Source organism: Canis aureus, chromosome 35 (assembly GCF_053574225.1).
Source record: "Canis aureus isolate CA01 chromosome 35, VMU_Caureus_v.1.0, whole genome shotgun sequence".
Taxonomy (NCBI): Eukaryota; Metazoa; Chordata; class Mammalia; order Carnivora; family Canidae; genus Canis; species Canis aureus.
This window is the reverse complement of record NC_135645.1, coordinates 19,093,786-19,112,444: the sequence shown is the minus strand read 5'-3', so window position 1 is coordinate 19,112,444 and position 18,659 is coordinate 19,093,786. Positions and strand designations below refer to the sequence as shown.

The 18,659-nt window shown below is 34.5% G+C and overlaps 1 long non-coding RNA gene across 1 annotated transcript in view; it reads right to left on the bottom strand.

Annotated features, from left to right (window-relative positions):
• Positions 1 to 1,134: 1,134 nt before the first annotated feature.
• Positions 1,135 to 18,659, bottom strand: part of LOC144305306 (uncharacterized) — a 176,579-nt gene continuing 159,054 nt past the window's right edge. The window contains exons 3-6 of the long non-coding RNA XR_013372361.1: positions 16,296 to 16,406; positions 11,798 to 11,847; positions 8,725 to 8,864; positions 1,135 to 1,299 (exon numbers count right to left, since the gene is read on the bottom strand). This is a non-coding gene — a long non-coding RNA (uncharacterized LOC144305306). The remainder of the gene's footprint in view (positions 1,300 to 8,724; positions 8,865 to 11,797; positions 11,848 to 16,295; positions 16,407 to 18,659) is intronic.

Here is an 18,659-nt window from a genome sequence, read left to right as displayed (position 1 = left end):
TTCCTTTCACTTTAAGAATTTTTTTACCTCAATGTGGTGATGCATTCAGTTAAAAAACCACTACCAAAATTTCTTATTAAATTCAAAAGAATTGCATTTACTTTCTTTAGAACCATCAATGTTTAACATTTCGTGAGGATGATGGGTTCACACAGTTTTACAAAGCTGTCATCCATGACATTTTAAAGAGATTTGTCCTGAGCATTTCAATCTACAAAAAGACTTTGATATTTAACTAAAATATCATCAAATGGAGCCTGCTTTAATGTTTTTATCATTTTTTTAACATCTCAGGCATCTCTAAGCATTTATTTTCTATTTACTATCCCTCCAGATAAGTAACTCTTTTTTGTTTGTTTGTTTTTGTTTTTGTTTTTTTTTTTTGTAACTCTTTTTATCCCCCCTTCCAACACCTGTTTACATGTACGATAATCACAGACCCAGTTTTCCAGATTTTGAGTTGAGCTGTAGACAGACTCAGGATTATACACATTTCCTAATATGGGCCAAAACTAATTTCATTGTTTTCTCACAGCTGCTAAAAACAAACATGTGAGAACTAATGCTCTGGGATCATCATCACTGGAATCTAGCAAATGTTTACTCCCTCTCAGAGAAACCCCACCCCTATTTCTTCTCTCTTGATTTTCTGACTCAGAATATGTCAGAAAAATGCAACACCCACTGAAATAGGCATTTGTTATCTTCACTGATCCCCTAGGCAGAAACCATTTTGCAGATGAGTAAACTGATTTTTAGAAATGTAAATTACTTGCTTCAGACTGGTAACACAAATATTGATTAAAACAAAAATGTATTTTCCTTTATATCACTAAGTTGGCCTTTATTATTTCTTTTATTTTAAAGCACCTTCGTATCCTGGATTTCTTTCTATAGCTCCGTCTTACTTTCACCTACAGTTAATTTGTGTTATCCTTGACTTTCTCCAACTCAAACAACTCTGGTTTGAGTATTTATAAATCAAATCTGAAAACTGAATAATCTTCATCATGAAGCAGTATTACTAATAACATTTACTTAGCATATATGAAATATGTATTAAATGACCACATAATAAAAAGATTTAATGTTAAACTATGTGATAAAAAGCCAGTAACTCACACCATCTTTTTTTTTTTTTTTTTTTTTTTTTTTGCCTTCCGATGTTTACTTTCAAAGGTTCTCATTGAGTTCAGGGAAGAAGTTCTAAGTGTTGACGGTAGCTGCTTTCCCCTGAGGCTACCTCTTATTTGTCAGGATCTCTGCTTTTCTTTCTTGCCTCAAGGAAACAATCTTACTCTGTGACAAAGTAGAAAAAAAAATCTATGATTAGAGAAAGCAAGTGAATAAATCTTCTGCAGAACAGAGTTTTAGGAATGATTATCGTTTTTGAACGGTTTTTATACTGAAGCATATTTCTTATAGCTTCTTGTTTTGAGTTAAGAAGAATTTAATATCTCCTCATCCAAATCAAAGAAAATGGGGCACCAAAAAACACAGATGTTCAGAGCTTAGCAATTTTAACATACAGACTATTTTCAGACAATTTAAAACTCTTGTATTTAGTTCATAAAACTTAATAGTCCAATTTAAGACTTGTTTAAGACTTAAAGAAGAAGGTTGCTATTGATGTGAAGAATCAAAATTTGAACCTAAACCTTTTGTAATTATTGTCATTAAAAAAATCTGTGGTATATTGTTTTAATAGCCCTAATTTTATGGTACTTGGTCAAGATTAAGTTCTGTAAGCGTCTCATTCCCAGTTTATAGGTAGTCACAAATACAGAGTCAGCAATTCAAAATGCTGTTTGTTCATTCCAAAAATAATGTGGGATTTTGTTTACATAACCAATTTTATTATTAATTTTTGTTAATTTATTATAATTCAAACATATCATTGATGGATATTAAAAATTATCTTGAAAAAAATTATCTTGATTCTTTTTCTCTCCCCCTCTTGTTAAGAAAACATGATATTTACACCAGTAGGATGTTTGTATTTTTCAAATAAAATAAAATTTACAATTCTTCACACTCAGTTGGTATTCATAAAATATTATAATTTCTTATTTCTTCTTTCATCAGAAAATTAATGAATACCTATTATATAAGCTCTATGCCTATCCTCACAAGGTTCACAGCCTAGGGCTGGTAGGTAATTATAAAGGGGCAGGAGGGTAATTTGAAACAAAGTATATAGAGTGGTATTGGAGTCTTTAAGAAGATACATTTATACATTTAACCTGAGCTCCTGTCCAGAAAAGGCTTCCTGGAGGAGTTAGAAAGAAATCTGAAAAACGAGTAACAGACAGGTGACAAGTGAAACAAAAATGTTCTAGATGGAAGAAATAGCATAAACACCATATATGAGAGCCAGGAGGAGAGATAGATGATAGAGATGAAGATAGAGATGGAGAAAGAGACAGAGAAAGGGAAACATTGGAGCATGTAAAAATATAGGAGATGAGAGTAGAGAGGAAGCCAGTTCCTCAATATACAGGAGACTACACACAAAGCTGAGCCAGTGGTTTCCTCTTTATTCTAACACCAGTTAAGTCACTGGAAGATTTTTTTTTAAAGATTTTCTTTATTAATTCATGAGAGACACACAGAGGGAGGCAGAGACATAGGCAGAGGGAGAAGCAGGCTCCCTGTGGGGAGCCTGATGCGGAACTCCATCCCAGGACCCCAGGATCACCACCTGAGTCAAAGGCAAGATGCTCAACCACTGAGCCACCAGGTGCCCCCACTGGAAGATTTTATTTATTTATTTATTTATTTATTTTTTTTTTTTTATTGGTGTTCAATTTACTAACATACAGAATAACACCCAGTGCCCGTCACCCATTCACTCCCACCCCCCGCCCTCCTCCCCTTCTACCACCCCTAGTTCGTTTCCCAGAGTTAGCAGTCTTTACGTTCTGTCTCCCTTTCTGATATTTCCCACACATTTCTTCTCCCTTCCCTTATTTTCCCTTTCACTATTATTTATATTCCCCAAATGAATGAGAACATATAATGTTTGTCCTTCTCCGACTGACTTACTTCACTCAGCATAATACCCTCCACTGGAAGATTTTAAATAGGAATGGGATAGGATTAGATTTGTCATTTACAAATGAGGACTACAGCTGCTTGAGTGACTATTAGCCTGACTGCAATGTAAAGAATGGATTCAAAGGAAACAAGCCTAGATGTAAAACCATTTGGAAGTCTGTTGCCAAAATCTAAGAAAAAGACACTGTGGCCTAGACTGGGGAGTGGCTGTGCATATGGAGAAATTGTAGAGATTGTAGAGATTTAATGTGATATGTGGATTCAATGACTTGGGGAAGTGAGGAAGGATGGACTTGACTTAGGCAAAGGGTGCATGGAAGTGGCATAAACTGAATGGTGCAAAATGGTTCACTTCTGATGGTGCAAAAAATTATTTCAGTTTAGGATATGCTGTATTTGAAATGTCTTTAGGTCATTTGTGTGAAATTCAATCTCAGGGTCAGAAGTATGAAAGAGATCTATAGGATTCACATAGAGAATGAGCTCTGTCGCTCAGGAGGAGAAAAGAGGTGAGAAAAGAACCTGAGAAACCCAAATAATTAAGGAAAGAGTAGAAAATAAAAATATTGAAAAGAAAATTGAGATGAAATGGCCAGCTGTTTAAGAAATCTAAAACAGGGACGCCTGGGTAGCTCAGCGGTTGAGCATCTGCCTTTGGCTCAGGGTGTGATCCTGGATCTCTGGATCCCTGGATCCAGTCCTGCATTGGGCTCTTCCCGTGGAGCCTGCTTCTCCCTCTGCCTGTGTCTCTGCCTCTCTCTCTCTCTCTTTCTCTGTCTCTCATGAATAAATAAATAACATCAAAAAAAAGAAGAAGAAAGAAAGAAAGAAAGAAAGAAAGAAAGAAAGAAAGAAAGAAAGAGAAAGAAAGAAGAAGAAGAAGAAGAAGAAGAAGAAGAAAGAAAGAAAGAAAGAAAGAGAAAGAAAGAAAGAGAGAAAGAAAGAAAGAAAGAAAGAAAGAAAGAAAGAAAGAAAGAAAGAAAGAAAGAAATATGGCTGCCCCGGTGGCTCAGCAGTTTAGCACCTGCCTTCGGCCCAGGGTGTGATCCTGGAGACCCGGGATTGAGCCCCACGTCGGGCTCCCTGCATGGATCCTGCTCCTCCCTCTGCCTGTGTCTCTGCCTCTCTCTCTCTCTCTCTCTCTGTCTCTGTGTCTCTCATGAATAGATAAATAAAATCTTTAGAAAAATAAAAAAATAAATAAATTTTTAAAAATTTTTAAATAAATATAAAACAGAGTGGTATAGTGTCACAGAATCCAAGGAAAGTTGATACCATAATTGCTACACAAAAGAAAATGGTCCTGGAACATTGAAAAATATGTCCAGGTACAAATCCTCAGAAACAATGAAGATGTCTTACATGGAAGGCCAGGGACTTTCCAAGTGTGATTAAGGATCTCAAGATGGAGGGATTTTCCTTTATTGTTATCAGGGTAAAGTCAAGGCAAATACATGTGTCTTTATAAGAGGGAGGTAGAAAGGTCAGAGTCAAAAAAGATGTGAGGAGGGAGACAGAGGTGATAGAGATAAACCACAGAATACTCATGATCTCTAAAAGCTGGAAAATGCCAGGAAATGGATTCTCGTCCACAGAAAAGAATGTTGCCGCACCAATCCATCTCAGACTGTGACCTAAGGACTGTAGCATAGTGACTTTATGTTGTTTTAAGCCACTAATTTTGTGATAATTTGATGCATTTACAGCAGCAAAGGGAAAATAATAAATGAACTATTTAAGAGTTCGTTTAGAAATCACTGATGAATTTTAAAAGAGAAGTATTCTTTAGAGAAAAAAGTTATGAGAGTGAAGTATTTTGAGTGATTAAAAAGAAGAAATGGCTTTTTCGGCTATTCTTTCATTATGTTTCTGCCCTCAGTGTTTTGTAGGTTTTTAGCTTCCTCAAGTCCCAGTTTGGGATGTAGGAGGTAAAAAGAAAATACAAGGAAGTCACCACTGTGTGGTTTCTTGTGTCTAAAGATTCCTAACTAGTCTGCCTTGCTCCTTCCACGTTTTGAGTCTTCTTATGTTTGTTTTATACATAATATTCAGTATTTTTCATTGCACTTAACAGAAGGACTGGGGGAAATATCCCAGATTGATTTTTTTTTTAATATATTTATACTTTTTTTTTTTCCTTCTTGTTTATCTGTTTTCCCAAATTTCTACCTTGGACATGAATTAGTTGTGTTTCAGTTGAATGTGTTTTTATAAATACAAGGCTTAGACTAGCACTTTATGTATCCCATAGCAATCAACATATTAAGTAAAATTTATTTTGCATAAAATAAAAAGGTCTGAAACAAAAACAAATATAATAAATGTCCCCAATTTCATATAACTTTTGCCTTGTCAATGACACAACCTTTCAAATGACATTTTCTAAGATGTAGTCTATAGAAAATGATTTTCAAAATACTTAACAGCTGATATGGAACACATAGAAACTATTAACAGCGAATGCGCAGCAGTCAGAAAGCAAGCTGGCTGGCAGAATGAAGCAGGGCATACCAGCCTTAGATCTATTAGAAAGCCGATAAAAACCCTACAAAAAAAGTGTTCCATCGACAACTACCTTTGGGAAAGAATGCTTACTATTTCCCCTTCTCGGGAATTCTTGTGAGAAGAAAAAAAAAATATCCTTAACTTCACTGAATCTAAACTTCTATTTTATCACAAAATTATTTTCTTATGAAAACTTCTTTTTTTTCTTTTCTGGCAACTTACACTCACAGTCTGTAGAATACATTTTGCAAATGCTATCCCAAGTGCTTTTATGCTACACTATTATTCTGCCAAGGAATTTTTATCCATATCCTTTCCTACCAGTTGATAGTTATTGCCACTCAAATAGAATTTATTCTGTAAAATGACTGGTTCTATATCCTAGTGTGTTTAAGAAAAGTGACACATCTAAAATTAAATCATATGAGATATTAACACTTCCTTGGACCTGTTCATTCATTTGCTAGATGCATATCAGCAATAAATAAAAGCAACATATTAGAAAAAGATGAAAGGGAGAGCTAAAATCACATATTGATTTCTGCAGTCATCTTTTATCAATTGATAGGAGCTCTTTGTTGAGAATTCCACAGCTGGATCTCAGCTCAGGTGGAAACTCCTGAGTGTAACTGGTGATACCTGCCACAGATCACAAGTGAATAAATGAAGATCTGCCTGTCAAGTTCTTTGTGTCTTTTTATAAAATCAGGTTGAATAAGAATTAGAGAGCATGTTGATCTAATTCTTCCTTCATATTTAAGGAATGATTTGGTTTTAGAAAGAAAATACGGTTTAGAAATTTTCTCAATCCCTTGGTTATTGGAGCTGAGATGGGAGCCTACTTTGGCCTGACAATAAAATCTATGCTGTTTTCACTATAGCATAGTGCAACATTTAGACAGTTCGTGAAGGACAGTTATCCAAATATGTATAATAAGATAACTCTGGACTTAATTACTTTGAAAAAGTTAAACTCTGCAAGTTAAAAAAAAAAAGTAATATGCAATTTAAACTTATTCCTGAAAAAATAAATAAATAAACTTATTCCTGAACATAGCAAGTACAGTCGATTGAGTCTCATCATTTTTAAAGTAGTATTATTAGGCAGCCCCAGTGACTCAGTGGTTTAACGCCTGCCTTCAGCCCAGGATGTGATCCTGGAGACCCGGGATCGAGTCCCACGTCGGGCTCCCTGCATGGAGCCTACTTCTCCCTCTGCTTGTGTATCTGCCCCTCTCCCTGTGTGTGTCTCTCATGAACAAATAAATAAAATCTTAAAAAATAAAATAAAGTAGTATTGTTATATATTATAAAAATAAGCATTAAAATATGCTTAAGATAAGCATTATTTATATATGGCCCAGAATATATATTTAACTCAATTTTAAGTGCATCTAAGTGCTTTCATAGAAATTAAGAAGATATTTCTGTGAACAGAAAATGAAAGAGAAACATCAAAGAGAGAGAAGTCCTAAAGCTGCAGGCCTTGTTGCTCTGAGTCCAGAAGCAGACAGAAGTGGCCAGGGAATGAAAATGACCAACTAAGAGGGAAAAACCTGAACTACGTTTATTGCTTAGAAATGAGCCAGGACTGGCCTTTCTGGTGCCTGAAAGCTGGTTGAAAACTGCTATAGACAACTGAATGCAGGAGGGTATAGCTTCCATAAAGCTACCAACTTGAGAAGGCAGGTTACAGCTTCAAAATCTCATCCTAAGCCAAGCAACTCACTGGACAACCTACATGGTCTGTTAAACTCTCCAAAAGTCCTTAGAGCAAAAACCTCTTAATTATTAATCTAAGATTCCTATCTGAAAGAGGACTTATGAGCCACATAGTGGCAGCCACAATACTACTAACCAATAAAGAAAAGAGCAAAGAGAGAGAAAAACAGTATCTCATTGAAGACATAGTGCAAAGTAAAAGTCTAGTCTATGACAATTAATAATGCTATAATAACCAAACAAACCAAGGCAAAATATATATATATTATGAAACATGAGCAGCTAAAAATGAAAATAAACAAATCAACATTTTTGAAATTAAGAACACAGACACTGAAATTAAAAATGAATAAATCAGGGCAGCCCGAGTGGCTCAGCAGTTTGGCGCTTGCCTTCAGCCCAGGGTGTGACCCTAGAGACCCAGGATCGAGTCCCATGTTGGGCTTCTTGTGTGGAGCCTGCTTCTCTCTCTGCCTGTGTCTCTGCCTCTCTCTGTGTGTCTCTCATGAATAAATAAATAAAATCTTAAACATAAATAAAAATAAAAATTAATAAATCAGATATAATATTCTTGAATTAATAGGTTATTAAATTTGAAGAAAGTGATAGAATATTCACTATGAACATGGCGCAGGGGGTTAAAGATATTAGGAAGAGAGGAAGAAGGGAAGGAAGGATGGAAGGGAGATAGAAAAGAGACTTCAAGCAAAAGGACATCCAATTACTGGGCTGAAATTTTTAAAGCTTACATTAAAAATGGCATAATAAAATAAAATTTTACCAGAAATAGATAATTACTCACCAAACAATAATAATTGCATTAGCAGAATTCTCATCAGAAAAAAATAAATGCTAGATAATATTGACAGAGCATCTCCAAAGAGCCACAAAAATTCTATACTAGTTCAACCATCACATAAGAGTGTGAGGGTTCTACACCTGGTAGCGTGGTAGACTGAATTTTCTGAAAGATGCTCCTACAAAAAGTCAACTACATAATGGCTACAAGTTCTCAATGCATTCATTGCTTCCAGGAAGTGGAAGAAATCTGTTATTCCTCACTCAGATGGAATAAACTATGAGTTGAATGTGAGAGATAAGCATGTGGGAAAAACACTATTGCTCCAAGGGAACATCCTTTAATACTACTGAATTATACCTTAACCTTTGGGCCAGCAAAAGAGTAAAGAAATTGAAGATGAGACATCTAATTTAAACGAGGACATCCTAAAAGCCTCATATACTCCTAGATCTACACTACCCCTGGACTCTCAGCAGAAACAAAAACTGAAGAAAAGCATTCCCAAGCTAAGTCCCCAGTATTTCCAGATTAAGGTCAATCACATTAAGTTTCTAAACACCATCAAACAAACAAGGAGTGAAGACATCATGAATGAAGTGGCAGAAACAAGGGGGAAAAAAAAAAAAGGTTTAACTCACCAAACTCTTAAGACAGTGGAATTGGCAGGTGCAAAATGTAGAATATAAAATGAATATAGAAATAAAAGATGAATTCATAGAATCAGGCATATAACACATGGCAGATAGAATGAAAATATCCTGTATATTCAACTGGAGTCCTAAGAAAGGAGAGAAGAGAATAAAAGAAAGGCTTGTCAGTAAATTCATAAACTTAGCTAAATCATCAACAAATTCATAAAAAATAGAACTATAAATTCTTCAAGAAGTAGAAAGACTGAGCGGACCTAAAATTATAATAAAAGTTGATCAATACTAAAAAAGAGAAAGATTCCAGGCCTGAGTGATTTACCAGGGAAGGTCTAATATACTTTAGGTGATAAAATCTTTCCAATTTTATATAAAGCCTTCCAGATAATAGAAAAAAAAAAAAAAGAGGGGGAGCATATTGCCCAAATCATTCAGTAAAGCCAGTATACTGGTCTCAAACCTTAATATACAGCTTTGATAAAGACAGTTCAAAAAAAGAAAAAGAACAGGCCAATCTCATTCATAAACACAGAGATAAGCCTTCCGAACAAAATAATACCAATCCAAATCAAACAATGAATAAAATATGTAATATCTTAAGAACAGTTTAGAATTTCCCCAAAAATCCAAGAATGATTTAACATTATCAATAAAATTATTTAAAAGGTAAGGAAAAACATATGATCATTTCAATCAATGAAGAAAAAGAAAACATTTGAAAAAAATAGACACTCTTTCAGGATAAAAACTTTAGCAAGATAATAAGAGAAATTAACTAACTTAACCTGATAAGCCTGATAAAAGCCTGGTAAAATATAAGAAACAGCTCTTTTGAAGTCATACATTTAACAAAGATTCAATTAATTCAAATCAATATTTAGTTGCGATGTCTAGTGGCATCAGGCTAGAAGAAAATGAGAGACTAGGGATTTGAAAGGAAGAGACAAAATTCACTATTCACAGATGATATAATTGAGAAAATTCAAAATAATCAACCTTAAATTTATCAGAACTGATAAAAATACAGCCAGGTGGTTAGTTACATGATTAATTACAGAAAAACTTCTGTTTTAAATCCGATTAATAAACAATTAGGGGAAAGACCTTGTAAAAATAATATTTAACGTTAGCAACACATATTATAAGGTTCTTAGGAATATATCTAGGAAACATTGTTTCAAGAGCCATATAGAGAAAATTGTACAAGCATTAAGACACTCTAGATGATAAACGAATGGAAACATATGCCACATCTATGAATGAAAAAGCATTTTTTTAAATGTCAATTCTCTTCCAATTGAGCAGAAGATTCAATGCAACCCAAATCAAAATTACCATAGGATTTGTTATCCTATGGTAAAATTTGATAAGCTGATTCTAAAATGCTTATAGAAGAGCAAATAGACAAGTATATTCAAAGTACTCATAAAGAAGAAGAATAATGTGGGATCCCTGGGTGGCGCAGCGGTTTGGCGCCTGCCTTTGGCCCAGGGCGCGATCCTGGAGACCGGGGATCGAATCCCACATCGGGCTCCCGGTGCATGGAGCCTGCTTCTCCCTCTGCCTGTGTCTCTGCCTCTCTCTCTGTGACTGTCATAAATAAATAAAATTAAAAAAAAAAGAATAATAATGAGGGCACACTTGCCTTCAATGAAAACAGTGCATTTTTTAATACTATATGAATTAAGACAATGTGATTTAATTTAGGGAACTCCAAACTGCTCAATGGAATGGACTAGAGAGCCCAGAACCAGGTTAGAGAGCCCAGAACCAGGTCCATATATAAACGGAAAAAACAAATGAGAGAGGTCGCATTTCAGATCACTGGGAAAATGAGGTTCACTTTAATTTACGGTGATGATATACAATTTATGGTAATGACACAAATCAGTGCATGTGAATTCATTACTTAAATATGAAAAGCAAAACTTCAGGGTTTTTGTAAGAAGCTTATAAGGGGATATTTTTATATCTTCTAAGGCCTTATGATGTTAAGTATAAAAAATGTAAATTCCATGTTACTTCCTAATGAGTCATATAAATGTATATACACTAAAACTTTAATCAATATGGTTGCTTTTTTACATTATGAGCAGACGGTTCATTGACCATAATGAACTGATTTCAAAACATTTTCAATAATAAATAATCTTGCAGAGTAAATAAATCCAACTAATAAAGGTAATCTATGAATATTCAATAATTACTCTCTCGAGAAAAAAGAAATTAACTTGAGTGACATGTGCATAATAATTACAGAAAAAGGATTAACATGAACTAGAACTGATATTTTTCTTTTGTGTCCTAGAATCAAAAATGTATTTTCTTTCCAGACCAATTTTTTCATCCTAAAATATTCCAATTCTAAATGAAATACACCTCAACCCCAAAATAACTCTTCCAAACAATTCAAGCAAAGGTATTATAGGAGAGAGATTATGACCTCCTCCTTCTTCTATTGTATTCAAAGTATTTTTCTACATTATCAAATTTTATTACTACAGGGTTTGGATCTTCCCCTTTTATATACAAGTCCTGGAAATTTTGCCTTTAGTCATCACATTGGTTAAAAGCAACTGAATTCCTTTAGTTTATTGAAACTTTCCTGGGTGTTCAAATCTCCCTGACCACAGTCATCAATGCTGAATAATTTGACATCTAGTACCTAGAAACAAACCTAGATCTTATATATACATAAGCTGCCCCTGTCCTCAGTGCTACACTGACTATTCCCTACAGGCAACCAGAGAGAATATGTTGGAAATAGATTATCTCATTGAAAACTCATGAGTCATTAACATTAGGTATCTAATCAGTTTTGTAAGCATTGTCATTTGTAAAATATATACATATGTAGTTATATTTTATCTTGTTCTGCTTTTTTAAGGGTCCTTCAGTAGCAGTAGATGGTCACATAAATACTTCAAGAAAAGACCTTATGGATATTCACTTTCAACCTATTAATTTTTTTTTAAAAAAAGGAACACATACCAACAAACGTACTTAATTCAAAATTAGTTTTTACAGATAATATTCTCAACTCCAATGTCTTTTGGTCACATACCCCATTTATGTTTCTTTGAAACTCTGTCATCTTGTTACCTCAAAATCAATCTAAAAGAAAGAGAGAAATAGCATTGATCATTTTTTCCAGCAGTGTTGACAAATACTTTAAAAGTAATGAAGGGGATCCCTGGGTGGCGCAGCGGTTTGGCGCCTGCCTTTGGCCCAGGGCGCGATCCTGGAGACCCGGGATCGAATCCCACGTCGGGCTCCCAATGCATGGAGCCTGCTTCTCCCTCTGCCTATGTCTCTGCCTCTCTCTCTCTCTCTCTCTGTGACTATCATAAATAAATTTAAAAAAAAAAATGTAATGAAGAGTAGACTAAGAATCATAAAGCTAATATTGTAAAATACAGATTATATCTATATAATATCACATTATGTTATATTTATTTATTTTTTTATATTATATTTATGTTATGTAAATCTCATGTGCAATTTACCTAATGATTTTCCAAACACTGAAACCAAATGGGGTTGGTGAACTGGTGGTCATTACAAAACCTTTCAGTGCTCCTACAAACCATTTGCTCAGCTCTGTGCTGTTTTTACACACCAAACAAAAAAGTCAAGTCTCAAGTAGAACTGCAAACTCCTCAAAGGCAGCACTGGTTTTTTTCTTATTCTTCCCTTACAGTGCTTTATGTTTAGTTCGCTCTGTATTATTACTTGGGACAAGAAAACTAAAATTGAAATTAAGGTTATACCATGACTTAAAACAGCAGATGGAATTGACATTTCTGTAGAACTCTCTTTACTCCCACCCTTCTTCAATTACTCTATATGCAAATATGCTACTTCAGTTGATGCATTTAAAGAAGCCCCTGAAATGCAAATATCTATTCTTTTGGGCTCCATATGGCCACTAAATAAAATATATTCCTAAGGCTTTGTTTAAAACATCCCAAAATGGAAACAATTTTTAGTTCCTTTTCCTAAGATAAGTGCACAAAAACATTTTTATCAAATCATCTGACTTATTGGCCCTTTACAAAACACAGAGGGCTGGCTTCACATGAACAAACACTTTTGACCAAGGCTTTTAGGGCTCTGAGTCCTTTTTGAATCAAGTTGCTTAGTATTTTAGGTTGTGTTTTTTGTGGTACTATGAACACCCTCCCCCCTTAAAAATATAAGTTTTGTTTCATATCTTACAACAGTACATTCCAGAGTGAAAACTGTTACAGCATCTTTTTAGTGACTGATGAGTCAACTGGGCTTTCACCAGTGGATTTCTGTTTAAGCAAACATCTCTAAATATAATCTCGCATTAGTATTAGCCTCCCTAAAAGACAGTCCTTCTTTATAATTTCTATCTTCAAGAGAAATGCAAAAACAGAAACTAGAGCCTGTTGTGCTCAAAAAGATAGACTTTGCCCCCCAGTCTTAATCAAACATTGTGAATTCTACAGACTTTTCTATATCAATAGCTAAAAAAAAAAATAAATAAAAACCCACAAAAAACCTCCATAAATAGGATGACAGTAGAAAGTGTGCTGCTTCTATGACTGCTTGGCATAAAATTCATTAGATTCTGGTCTGCATTCTTTCAGCATCATTTATAGCTGCAAGAAAAACCAACAGCACCTCCAACAGCAAAGAAGGGAACAGTGAACTCTGCAATTCATCTCATGTTCATTTTGATAAGAGACCTATATTCATTTCAGTGAAATTTTGACAAGAAGCAGAAGCAGGAATGAGTTCATTTCTTTGAATTTTTTTTAACCCAAACAGCCTGAGAGCTTACCCTTTCACAGAAAGACATTTCTGTGACCATTTTATTAAATGTTAGCTAAGAACTGTTTCCTATTTTTCATACATAAGGAGGGAGAGCTTACACAAAAACAGCTACCCCGAGGATTAATTTTTATATAAGTCATTTGCCATTGTTTCTAAGAGCTAATGCTAGTGTTCATATGTGGAAGTCATTTAAAGCATTGTCTGTTAATTAAAATTTATGGTATTAATGCAAAATTTACTAAATCATCCCTTATTAGATATTCAATTATTTATTTTATTAAAATGATCATGTAAGAAATACAAACATTTCCTATTTTAAGTTGCATTAAAAGCTAATATTTCAGCAGAACAGCCTGTTTTGATTTCCTAAGAATTGTTTAGAAAATTTCCTTTTAATGAAATCATATTTAGTATTGAATCTGGAAGATAATTTAAAGGAGAAAAAATAAAACAAGAGTTAGAGACACAAAAGAAGATATTTTACTCATAAGTACAAAAAAATCTCAACCTGAACTTTGAGTTATCCAATTTGATATAAGTTGCCCTCAAGAAGAAAACAGTGAACAACAAAAAAACTATTTCACTTACTTCACAATAAGTGAAAACTCTCTGATATAAAGTTAGAAATTTCACCACTACTGACTAGAGTTTCAGTGTCCTCAATACGTCAATCATTGCAAGAAAACGTTTCAACTTACTTTTTACAAGAAAAGAGTACATGCGGTCCATTTTGCTATTTTAATATATTCCACCATCTAAGAAATTCTGAAGCTACAATTTGGGATAATTATTTATGTTATAAGAGTTTTTTCAATTTCACAAAAAGATTCATGGCAGGATTATTTTAAATGTAGCAAACCCTACATGTATTATGCATTTGCTTAAAGATTATTTTCTATTTTGTCACATATCAGATAAAAATCTGATAAGAATGCCTGACAATTTATCAAAAGTAGAGATCTAGCAACTTGGAAAACATGGAGTTATAGTTTAATTTTCAACTTCTTTTAACATTTTTTTCCACAGAGATTTATCTCTATGAAATGTGTCAGAGTGCATAATATAATTAACTATTTCATTGTACTCTTCTACTTAATACTGTAGGCAAATTTAAATAAATTTATTATTTTTATCTGATAAAAATATCAAGATTTTTTTTATCAGATAAAAAATATGGAGTACCTACTGTGTACTAGGTACTAAATGGGAAAAGTAGGTATACAAAAATGAATAAGGTAAATAATACATGATGGTATTAGCGTGGTGGTATTCGCAGTTTAGTAGAAGAAATAGACAAATGAAACAATTTGTGAAAATGCTCTTTATAGTGTGTTATGGGAGTATAGAATGGATGAGGAGTAGGGGAAAGCTTCACAAGAGAATATTTTTGAGCCGAATCTTAAAAAATAAACAGAACTTTACCAAGTAGAAAATAACAATCTCCATCAAAGAGAGGTAGCAAGTGTAAAGGCATAATCATGTTCAATAGCATGACAGATGTAGAGAACAGTGAATACTTATGATATGAGGTCATCGACAATATGGAAGTGCTGAGAAAACAAATTGGGAAGAGGTATGGGGCCATATTATGAATGGCCTTTTAAGCTAGGCTGAAGAGCTTATCCTTTATCCATTGCAGACAGGAATCCCGGAAAGGTTGAGAACAGAGAAGGACAGTGCATGAAATACAGCTTCTATAACAATGTACAAAATTTTGAGGATTAACTAAAAGAGAAAGGGTTTGGAGACAGAGGACTATGATGTGTTGACAATAGCCAGGGTGAGAGACAACAGGGGTGTTTGCAGTAAAAAAGAAGATAGAAGTGATTTTAGAGACACTTAACAAGTAAAGCCAAATACCATTTGGTACTTGGTACCATTCAGATATAGTGGATTAGGACCATTTGGAGGTGATAGATTATTGAAAGGAAAGAGTTAAGGATGACTTAACTCCATTTGGACGTGGTACCATTTTGAAGGCACCGAATTCTATTTGGTTGGATGTGGTAGATTGTGGAGAGAGAAGAGTCCATATACAACATGGAGTCATTTTATTTTATGTGTGTGTGTGTGTGTGTGTGTGTGTGTGTGTGTATATATATATATATATATATATATATATATATATATATATATTTGAGAGAGAACTTGTGTACCAGAGAGCACAAGCTAGCAGGGGGTGGAGGGAAACATGGGGTGGGGGGAGGGACAGGGAAAAGCAGACTCTTCACTGAGAAGGGAGCTTGACATGGAACTCGATCCTAGTACCCCAAGTTCATGACCTGAGCCAAAGGCAGACACTTAGCCAAATGAGCCACTCACACCCCTCAAAATGGAATCAATTTAACATGGCTAAGACCCTGTGTAAACTACAGAAGAAAATATGTCTGGCCTGCTCTGTGCTCCATTCTTCTGATCTATGATACTTGATCTCTCTAGTTCCAAAATCAGCTCCTAATTTAAACACAAACCTTGTCTCTACTCAATGGGATAGCCCTCTTCATCCTTGTGTGAATGTGGGTTAGAGATGCCTCCATCCACATCAACACAGCCTCCTCATCACACACCCACTGTCAGACTCCCCAGTTGTAAATTCTCTTCATCACGTATTCTATCCTATCCTGTAAGTTCAGCAGTGCCAGACTGCAGCAGTAACACCAGGAGTAATGGTAAAACTGGAAAATTCCAGGAAAATAGAAACCTATCTTAGTCCTTTCTGGCTGCTTTAACAAAAAAATATTACAAGCTAAGTGGCTTACCAACAAACCTTTATTTTGCATGGGTTCTAAAGTCTGGAGAGTCTAAGATGCAGGTGCCAGGAGATCAGCTGTCTGATGGGGGCCTGCTTCCAAGTTCATAGCCATCTGTCTCTGTAATTTCACACAGAAGAGACAGAAATTTTTATGGTACCTCTTCTATAAGGGCATTGATTGCATTCATGAGGAGTCTGCTCCAATGACCTAATCACCTCCTCAAATCACCATCACACTGCAGATTAAGATTTCAGCATATGAATTGAGGGAGGGGTACAAAAACATTCAGTCTACAGCAAAACTCCAGCCCTAAAGTATTTAACATAGAACATCTCTGATGGAAGATGCATTAGTTTCCTATGGCTGCCATAACAAACTACCTCATAACTTGGTGGCTTTAAACAGGAGAGAAATGGATTCTCTCACAGTTCCAAAGTCCAGAAGTCTGAAATCAAGGTGTTTGCAGAGCCATTCTCCCTTTGAAGGCTCCATGAGAGAATCTATTCCTTGCTTCTTTCAGCTTTTAGTGGCTCTTGGCTTATGGCTACATCACTGTATCACACTGCTTCATCATCTTTCTCAAAATCCCCTCTGCTTCTTAATTATAAGAATATATGTGATTGCATTTTGGGCCTCCCCCTACCCCAGATCATCCACGATAAACTCCTCCTCTCAAGATCTTTGACTTAATCACATATTTTGTTATATAAGGTAATACTGATAAGTTCTGGGGATTAGAATGTGAACACATCTTTTTGGGAACCATCACTCAGAGAATTCTACTGTAGAGAATGATTATTTGAATGCCCAAAGTAGAATCAGTAATGAACATCAATAAAATTCTAGGACCTAAAAGGAGCTGTAGGACCTGCCTCCTGGAACCTCCCAAAAGTTATCCAGTCTGCCACTTGAACCAACATCTGCCCAATGGTAACTCTAGCATACAGGTGCTAGAAGCACTGAAATATCTTACAACATTCAACAGACCTATTTTTTTCTGGATCATTTCATTTTTCAAATACCTTTTCTGTCTGGCTTGGCACTCTATAACATAGAGATGAATCATGAGTCTTTTTGGCTCAAACATCACAACTAATTTCTGTGATAATAATTATCATTATTACTAAGATATTCATCTATTGGTTTCTTGTAGACACTTAACATTTTAAAATTACTTTTGTTGTTAGAAAAGCATTTAACCTCTGTGTTTCCGTTTCCTCAGCTACTGAGACCATGGAACTATATACTTTGCTATATTGCAGAAATATATTGTAAAGTAGGAGAAAGAAACATAATAGCTGAACATTATCCACAATTAATGGATGTCATATATACAAATATATAAAGTTTAATATTTTGACATAACCAGATACTAAAACAAAGAAAATCTCTCGAAAGTACCCAAAGAAAAAAGACAGGCCATCTTCAAGCTAATAAAAACAGTTAGTATACTGCTCATTAGCAGGAATAGAGGAAAAAAACAATGAGTCTTCCCACTGCTGAGTGAAAATATGCAAACTAAAATTCTATGCTTGGCTAAACCACAATTCCGAAGTGAAGCACAAGGAAAAGATTTTTAGATTTACAAAAAAATTACCACTCACACATATTTATCTAAGAAATGATTGCAAGACATAATTCAGGAAGGTTAGAAATTTATGATAATAAAGGAAGGAGTAGGATGCAAGAAGCAATGGTAAACAAAGAAATTAGCAAGCATGAATAAATCCAATCAAGCATTAATTGTTCAAAAATACTAACAATCATTACTAATGTAGGGAAAGTTCAGAGCAAATAAAATATAAAAAGTGATAGCTAATGTACTTCTATATGCTAGAAATTCTTTAAAGTACTTTATATTTATTAAAAGTTTAATTCTCTTAACAAATCTAAGGGATAGTTACTAATAGTATCCTCACAGATGGAGTAACCAGGCCAAAATAGACTAAACAACTTGTTAAAGAATCACTGCTGACAAACAGTAAACCCAGGATTTGAATCTAGGGAGTCTGTACTTTTCATGAGTATCTATTACTATCACCATGAATTAGCGAAAAAAATACCAAAAAATGTAGGCAACAATAATATTTAAAATGGAGAAGAGTGATTGGAGTTGAAATTATTCAATTTCCTTCTATCACTTTGGGAGATATTAGAGACTCTGATTAAAGTTAGACTATACTAAAATAAATAGGCAAACAAACCAGGTCTCTTATGTGTTGCTGGCAGAAAAGTGGTGTGGTACTATTTAGTAAATATGAAGATATGCATATCTATGACCGAACACTGCTACTCCTATGTATCTTGCACATAAGCTCCAGGAGATACATACACCTATATTCATAGAAATAGTGTATGTAATAGAACAAA